General features: G+C 39.0%; 1 pseudogene; it reads left to right on the forward strand.

The window, feature by feature from the left end:
* The first annotated feature begins 122 nt into the window (after nt 1-122).
* LOC111768035 (large ribosomal subunit protein eL21-like) lies at nt 123-2,907 on the forward strand (annotated as a pseudogene).
* The last annotated feature ends 5,024 nt before the right edge of the window (nt 2,908-7,931 follow it).

A 7,931-nucleotide genomic window follows, 5' to 3' on the forward strand; every position in this document is an offset into this window, starting at 1 on the left:
GAGGACGCGGGCGCCCGAGGCGCAAAGTTCCTGGAGGCGCTCTCTCTTAGGGTGCCCTGCGCTGGCACGAGCCTGAGAGAACGTGCCTCCTGAAGTTGTGCCCTCCGGGCGCCTCGCCGGCTTCACCTGCGGCAGGCCCTCCTTCTAGGCCAGGCCCCGTTCTGATTGTTGGGCAAATGCGGTGGAAGGAATCAAATTATAGCGCGCTGGCAGACAAAGACACATCTTTTTGTCTTCTGGTTTTAACATATCCTTGAGGAGAGGAGGGACGATTGCACCCATTTTATATATGGAGAACCAGGGGCCGGAAGTGTTTTGCTCAAGATGACTCAGGCAGTGAGTAGTGGAACCAGCATTCTTGACCCCAAGTCCAGCCTTTTACACCCAGTCTTAGCAGCCCTGTCTTCTATGCAGTGTGTTGGGCGCAGGGCAGGGTAGTGGGAGGCATAACCTCCAGCGTCAGAGAGCAGGCGTTCTAACGTGGAGAGGTGGTTTAATTATCAGGCGGTTACAACCCAGCTTTCCAGGCGTCTGGCAAATGAAGACACATAAGGGGCTCTGGGCAAGAGGTCCCAGACCTAATCAAGGACCAGATCATCAGGGGCTTTACTTGTCCCAGGAAGGAGTTGGAGCCTTATTTAAGCGCACAGGAGGCCATTGGAAGGTCCTCACCGGGGGTGCCATGGTTAGACTTGCGTTGAGTAGTTTTACTCTGGCCACACCTCCAAAGAAAGGTGTCTGGGTAAGAGTGCAGTGGGGAGCGCCGTGGTGGCTTGGCTTGCGATGGAGATGGTGAGTCCAGAGATGTTCAGGAGGTAGAACTGGCAGCCCTCAGTGATGACAGGAGGTGGGAGTGAGGGGGAAGGAGGTGCAGGCCCAGTCGTAGGTTTCCGGCCTGGTAGATGGCAGTGCCATCCATGGACACGGGTTCTGGAAGGGCAGCAGGTCTGGGGAGAGGATGGTGAGCTCAGTTTTGGATGGGTTGTATTTAATGTGCCTGTGGGACATTCCAGAGTCACTGCAGAGTGCGCAGTTGGAGATATGAGTGTGGAACTTGGGGCTCTAAACTGGGTTGAAAGTAGAGGTCAGCATAGAAATAGAAATGGAACCTGTGGGAGTGAGTATGATCGGGGGGAATGGACTAGAGAGCCTGGCGTAAACCCCAGTCAGGAGACATATTATGTAAGGGTGGGCAGCACCAGAGGGGCAGCCAGAGAGACTAAAGGGAAACAGGGTAAGGGAAATATAACTTAGGCAGAGGTCAGGGGGCCACGCTTTCCATGTGCCAAGGAGAGGAGGACTTCTGCTTCTGGACAAGATGGAGGAACAGGGACAGGATTTACACTCCTGCATGACAACCAAAAAACTCAGATAAAGTGTATGAAACGATGGTTTTTAAGAAATTGGACCTCAAGCATGAAGAAGAATGATCTTGGATAGACAGGAAACAAATGAGGCAGGCCCTATGGCTGTCCCAGCTTAATGCTTTGAGAGAGTTTGCAGGCTGTGGCACAGTAAGTGGGGACTGAGGTGGACACAGCATCTCCCATTAGTTGCAGCAATGGAGCTGAGGGCCCAGTGAGACCAAGGAAGCTAGAGCTTGCAGGATAGAGTACTGGAGTCAAGATACATGGGCTGAAAGAGAGCTCAGAGTTCTGTAGAGGTTTCTTCTCGAGTCTTCAGCAGAGTACTGAGCAGTGCATGCCTGTGAGGTAATTATCTGAGACCAGGGAAAGAATCATCATAAAAATTAGAGGGAAGAGTGCCAAGAGATTGCACAAGGCCAGGAACAGTGGCTCTTCCCAAGCAGTGTTCCAGTCCTGCTTGATGAATCAAAAATCAAGACCCAAAAGGATCAAATTGGCTCCAAGTAACTTAACTACATCACAGACCAAGCTCAGTAATGTTTATAGAAACAAAAATAATCAGCACCCACAGGGTAAAAATGATCTGCTATCTAATCAGAGATTACCCAGGCTTGGAAAGACCAGGAAAACGTGACCCATAATGAGAATAATCAAGCAGTTTAATCCAACTCAGAACTGAAAGATGTTAGAATTAACCGACAAGGACATTAGAGCAATTATTATTAACTGTACTCCATATGTTCAAAAGTTAACTAGAGACATGGAAGATACTTTAAAAAGACCCAAATCAAACTTCTATTGATGTAAACTACAATGCCTGAGATAAAAAATGCACTAGGTGGATTAATGGCAGACTCAATTGTGCAGAAGAAAAGACTAGTGAGTTTGAAAACATAGCACTAGCTGTTCGGCCGGAAGGTCTATCTTCTCATCATTTGCCAAAATGACCAACACAAAGGGAAAGAAGAGAGGTCCCCACTATATGTTCTGTAGATCTTTTGGAAAACATGAAGTTGTCCCTTTGGCCACAAACATGCAAATCTACAAGAAAGGTGATCTTATAGGCATCAAAGAAATGGGCACTGTTCAAAAAGGAATGCCCCACAAGTGTTACCGTGGCAAAACTGGAAGAGTCTACAATGTTACGTGGCATGCTGTTGGCATTGTTGTAAACAAACAAGTTAAGAGCAAGATTCTCACCAAAGGCATAAATGTACATATGAGCATATTAAGCACTTTAAGAGTGAGAAAACTTCCTGAAACATGTGAAGGAAATGATCAGGAAAAGAAGGAAGCCAAAGAGAAAGTACTTGGTTTCAGCTGAAGCACCAGCCTCCTCCACCCGGAGAAATGGAGAAATTGGTTCTCCATTTGTGAGAACCAATGGGAAGGAGCCTGAGCTGCTGGAACCCATTCCCTGTGAATAAGAGATGTAAAAAATATGAAACGCCTCTAGACTGTAAAACTGCTTCTCTCAATAGAGTAGAGGTGTAGGGTCCCCTCACCAAAGAAGCATTTAAAGCAAACTTAAAAAAGAAAACATACCACTAGGAGCTATCCAAAATGAAACACAGAGTAAAAAATAATTTAAACATGATGAAAAGATCATCAGTGAGCTGTGGGGAAAAAAGAAAGAGGACTATAGTAAAAATATGGGGAAATACAAGAGACTGTCCTTGAGTTTTCTAAATTATGTTTGACAATTGAAGCAAAGGTAATGCTGCCCGATGTGGTTCTCAATGTATATAGAGCAAATATTTAAGACAATTATATTATAAATGGGGGGGTGTAAAGGGAGGGAAGGTTTATATGCTTTACTTGAACTGGTAGAAAGTCTACCCCAATTGACTGTGATAAGTTATGTATATATAATGTAATATCTAAAGAAACCACTAAAAATCGATACAAAGTTAAGCTCAAGACCACTGGACATAAGTCAAAATGGAATTCTAAAAAATGTTCATGTAGCTCATGGGAAGGCAGGAAAAGAAAGTGAAACAAGAACAAAGAAAATAAACAGAAAACAAAAAAATAAAATGGTAGATTTAAGCCTTAATATAGTCATAATTAAATAATTACATTAAGTGTAAATGTATTATATGTTAAATGTAATAAAAAGTTAAATTAGATTGAATAATTATATTAAATGGTCTAAATATACCAGTTAAAAGGCAGAGATTGTCAATGTGGATAAAAAAGAAAACATGCTGGGGCCAGTCCAGTGGCGCAGCAGTTAAGTGTGCACTTTCCACTTTGGCAGCCCAGGGTTCACCGGTTTGGATCCCAGATGCGGACATGGCACTGCTTGGCACGCCATGCTGTGGTAGGTGTCCCACGTATAAAGTAGAGGAAGATGGGCATGGATGTTAGCTCAGGGCCAGTCTTCCTCAGCAAAAAGAGGAGGATTGGCAGTAGTTAGCTCAGGGCTGTTCTTCCTCAAACAAAACAAAACAAAACAAAAACATGCTGTCTCTATGGTGTCTACAAAAAACTCACAACAAATATAACAGTGTAGGCAGACAGTAAAAGGGGGAAGAGATATACCATGAAAACATTAACCAAAAGAAATCAAGAGTGGCTATAATAATTTGAGTGACATAGACTTCAGAGCAAAGAAAACTACCAATGACAGAGAGGGCCGTTACATAAGGATAAAGAGTCAGTCCACTAAGAAGACATAGCAATCAGAAATGTGTAAGTACAAACAGCAGGGGTGCGTAATATGTGAAATAAAGACTGACAGAACTGAAAGGAGAAACAGACAAATCCACAATTATGGCTGGAAACTTCAACATCCCTTTCTCAACTAGACAGAAAATCAGAAAGGATATAGAACAACTCAACAGCACAATCAACCAACAGCAGCTGATCAACATTTAGAGAACACTTTATCCAACAATAGCAAAATACATATCCTTTTCAAGTGCCCATGGAGCGTTTGCCAAGATAGACCATATTCTGAGCCATAAAACAGATGTGAACAAATTAAAAGAATTGAACTCATACAGAGTGTGTTCTTTGAGCAAATGGAACCAAACTAGAAATCAATAACAGAAATATAAGTGGAAAAAATTTTAAAAACTTGGAAACTGAAAAGCACACTTCTAAACAATCCACGAGTGTAAGATAAAGTCTCAAGGAAAATAAGAAATACATTAAGCTTAATAAAAATGAAAAATAACACACCAAAATTTGTGGGATGCAGCTAAGACAGTGCTCAGAAGGAAATTTACAGCACTAAATTCTTACTTTAGAAAAGAAGAAAATTCTTAAATCAATAAGCTTAGCTGCCTGTAGCTCCTAGGAAAAGGAGAGATAAATAAACCCAAAGCAAGCAGAAGAAAAAAATAATAAAGTTAAGAGCAAAAAATAAATGAAAATTTCAATGAAATTGAAACCAGAAAAATAATAGATAAAAATCAATGAAACAAAAAGCTGGTGCTTTGAATAGATCAATGCAATGACAAGCTTCTACCAAGAATGATAAAGGAAAAGGGAAGAAAACACATATTACCAATATCAAGAATGAAAACAGGTGATATCACTACAGACCCTGAAGGCATCAAAAAGATAATAAGAGGATATATGAACAAATCTACAGAAATATATTTGACAACTTTGGTGAAATGGACCTATTCCTCAAAGTTCAGACAATCAGAATTTGCCCAATATGAAATAGATAATTTGAATAACACTATATCTATTAAGGAAATCGAATTTGTAATTTAAAAACTCTTGAAAAAGAAATATCCACTCTTAGATGGTTTCACTGGAGAATTCTATCAAATGTTTAAAGAAGAATGAACACCAATTCTACATAATTTATTCCAGAGAACAGAAGAGGAAGAAACATGTCTCAATTCATTTTATGAAGGTTAGATAGCCTGATACAAAAAAGAGACAAGGATAGTACAAAAAGGAAACTAGAGACCAATATCGCTCATGAATATAGGTATAAAAAGCCCTAACAAAATACTACTAAGTATAAATCAGCAATATAAAAATAATTCTCCACCATGACCAAATGGTGTTTATCCCAGGAATGCAAAGCTAATATCCAAAAATTAGTCCATGTAGTTTACCATGTTAATAGGCTAAAAAAAACCCACTATGTCGTATCAATTAATGTAGGAAAAAATCTGACAAAATTCAACACCTGTTCATGATAAAAAGTCTCAGAGAACTAAGGATAAAGGGGAATTTTCTCAACTTGATAAAGAGCATTTACCAAAAAGCCTACAGTTAACATTATAGTTAATGGTGAAAAACGGAATGCTTTCCACCTAAGGTTGGGAACAAGACAAAAATGTCTGTTCCCACCACTCTTATTCATCCTAGTACTGGAAGTTCTAGCTGGTGCAATAAGGCAATGAAAGGAAATAAAAAGCATATACGTTGGAAAGGAAGAAATAGGCATATCCCTATTTGCAGATGACATGATTGTCTTCATAGAAAATTCCAAGGATTCTACAAAAACAAAACGAAACAATACTCCTGGGAAGAATAAGTGAGTTCAACAAGGTTACAGAATACAGATCAACATACAAAAATCAACTATATTTCTATACACTAACGATGAAAATGTGCATCCTGAAATTAAAAATACAATACCATTTGCTCAAATAAAAATGAATACTTAGGTGCAAATCTAACAAAATGTATGCAGGACTTGTATGCTAAAAATTACAAAACACTGATGAAAGAAATCAAAGATCAAACAAATAATGAGACATACTATGTTCATAGACTGGAAGACTCAACATAGTAAAGATGTTAATTCTCCACAGACTGATATACAGGTTTAACAATTCCTACCAAAATCCCAGCAAGATTGTTTGTGCATATAGATAAGAGTATTCTAAAATTTACATTGAATGGCAGAAGCACCAGAATAGCTAAAATAATTTCACAAAAGAAGAATAAAATGAGAGTAATCAGCCTACCCGATTTCAAGGCTTATGTAGTTACAGTAATCAAGATTGTGTGGTATTAGCAGAGGGTTAGACAGATCAATGGAACAGAAAAGAGAACCCAGAAATGGGCCCACACAAATATACCCAACTTGTTTTTGAGAAAGATACAAAAGGAATTCAATGGAGGAAGGATAGTCCTTTCAACAAATAGTGCTGGAGCAGTTAAATATCCATCACTTAAAAGAACCTTGACCTAAACTTCATATATTATACAAATTTAACTCAAAATGGACCCTAGAATTAAATTTAAAATGTAAAGTTATCAAACTTTTAGAACAAAATATAGAAAATCTTTGAGATTTATGGCTTGGTAAAATGTTCTTAGACGTTACACCAAAAGCATAATAAAAGAAAAAAAATCATTGAAGTGTACTTCATCAAAATTAAAAACTTTTGCTCTGCAAAAGGATGTTAAGAGGATGAAAGAACGAGCTATAGACTGGGAGAAAATATTTGCAAATTACTCTATCTGACAAAGAACTTGTATCTAGGATATATAATTAACTCTCAAAAATGAACAGAGAAACAGCAATCTAATTAGAAAATGGGCAAATGATGTGAAGAGATGTTTCACTGAAGAAGTTACACAGATGGCATGTGATCACATGTAAAGATGATTAGTGTCACTAGAGATTAGGGGGATGCAAATGAAGACCATGATGAGATATCACTGCACAATTATTAGAACAGCTAAAATAACAATGGAGACAGTACCACATGCTGGAGAGGATGTAGATAACCGCATCTCTCCTACATTGCTGGTGGGAAGGTGAAATGCTGTAGCCACTGTAGAAGGCAGTTTGACTATTTGTTAAAAAACTAAACATGCACTTACCATATGGCCCAACAATTGTACTCTTGGGCATTTATCCCAGAGAAATGAAACCCTGTACATGACTGTTCATAGCAGTTTCATTTGTAATAGCTAAAAACATGAGAATAACCAAATTTTTTTTTTACAATAGGTGAATGGTTAAATAAAATGTGGTATATCCATATCAAGGAAGGCTACTTGTCAATAAAAAGGAACCAACTTTGGATATACTCAATAACTTGGATGAATCTCAAGGGCATTATACTGAGTGAAAAAGGCTGGTCTCAAAAGGTCATATTTTGTATGATACCATTTATATGACATCTCAAAATTTCAGAGATGGAGAACAGATTAATGGTTGCTAAGGGTCACATATGGGCATTTTGGTTTTTATGCACGAGAAAAATAATCTTTTTTTAAGCCACTGCTATTTTGAACCCCTGTTACTTGCAGCCATACATAGTCTGAACTGATAAACCTTCTGTCATACCATGCTTTCTCAAATTTCCTCTTCAATCTCAGTTCCTTTTTCAGACTCACCCTTCTCCATTCCAACCTATAAATGTTGGCATCTCTCAAGCGTGGTCCTTATGGCTCCTTCTCTCACTCAGTAGGATCCCTAAGCAATCTTTTTCATCCTTGATGGCTTAACTATCACCTACAGAAGGAAGTCTCATATGTGTATATCTCCATACACCCAACTGTCTGTTGGACATCTCCATTTGATGTCTCAAAGCTACCACAAACTCAACATGTCTGAGACTGAATTCATGATTT

This window comes from Equus caballus, chromosome 15 (assembly GCF_041296265.1).
Source record: "Equus caballus isolate H_3958 breed thoroughbred chromosome 15, TB-T2T, whole genome shotgun sequence".
Taxonomy (NCBI): Eukaryota; Metazoa; Chordata; class Mammalia; order Perissodactyla; family Equidae; genus Equus; species Equus caballus.